We start from the raw sequence: 1,325 nt of genomic DNA on the forward strand, positions 1-1,325 counted from the left end.
TAGCAACAGTGAAAAGGTAGGTCGTAAAATGGGGCAAAAGTCACAAATGTCTCACTTAGCGAGATATATTTTGGGCTCAATTGTGGTTGTCTGTTGAGGGCTACCTGTACTCTAAATCAAATGCGGGGGGGGGGGGGATTCTGCAGGTTATACCATAGTAATACAGGCCGGGCTTGGGTAGTTACAGGAAATCTGGTTTTTCAGTGGTAGAACATTTCCCTCTCTCCCTGTAAGACACACGCAGACACACAAACAGGATCCTGATTGTGGAATTTGGGGAGTGGTTATTGCCTGCTTAGTTTGGGAAGGAATATACCAAAAGCTGTTCCTTCCTCACTTTACTTCCCTGTTCTTGTTCCATTACTTTATGGAAGCTTTTTTTCTTCTCAAGCTTTTTGGTTCTATGACTTTCCAAAGTTAAATGAAGATAAATGGACTATCTATCTATCTATCTATCTATCTATCTATCTATCTATCTATCTATCTATCTATCTATCTATCTATCTATCTATCATCTATCTATCTATCTATCATCTATCTATCTATCTATCTATCTATCTATCTATGTTATCTATCTATGTTATCTGTTATCTATGTTATCTATGTTATCTATCTATCATCTATCTATCTATCTATCTATCTATCTATCTATCTATCTATCTATCTATGTTATCTATCTATCTATGTTATCTATCTGTTATCTGTTATCTATCTATCATCTATCTATCTATCATCTATCTATCTATCATCTATCTATCTATCTATCTATCTATCTATCTATCTATCTATCTATCATCTATCTATCTATCTATCTATCTATCTATCATCTATCTATCTATCTATCTATCTATCTATCTATCTATCTATCTATCTATCTATCTATCTATCTATCAATCATCTGTGTATGTGTGGGTGTTTGTGAGTTCCAGCATAACTTTGGAACGCCTTGAGCAATTTCAACCAACCCTGGCACACAGATGACTTACTCTCTGGAAAAACTACTGTGCGTGGGTAAGACACCCCTCACACTCCTTGTGGGGGGGGGAGTGTTCTGTTAAGATACAGCCTGTTGGCCTTAAAATGGCTTCTACTGTACTGCTGTAAAATGGCTTCTACTCTACAGCACAACAGAGTTGTCATGGTAATGCCTCACAGTACTCTACAAGGGGAGGGGGGGTCCCTCTGGTAAGGGAGAAAATCCAACATTAGAAATTACGTTTGGTCCGGACATTTTCCCTCTATAAATAACAACTCGCCAGATTATCCGCTAGTGAGTGAATAAATAATGATTCCACGGCCCTCAGAATAAAGGAATGGCTAGGAAA

The sequence above is a fragment of the Thamnophis sirtalis genome, unplaced genomic scaffold (assembly GCF_051295495.1).
Source record: "Thamnophis sirtalis isolate CommonGarterSnake01/CBP01778 unplaced genomic scaffold, rThaSir2_p1.2 scaffold_1, whole genome shotgun sequence".
Taxonomy (NCBI): domain Eukaryota; kingdom Metazoa; phylum Chordata; class Lepidosauria; order Squamata; family Natricidae; genus Thamnophis; species Thamnophis sirtalis.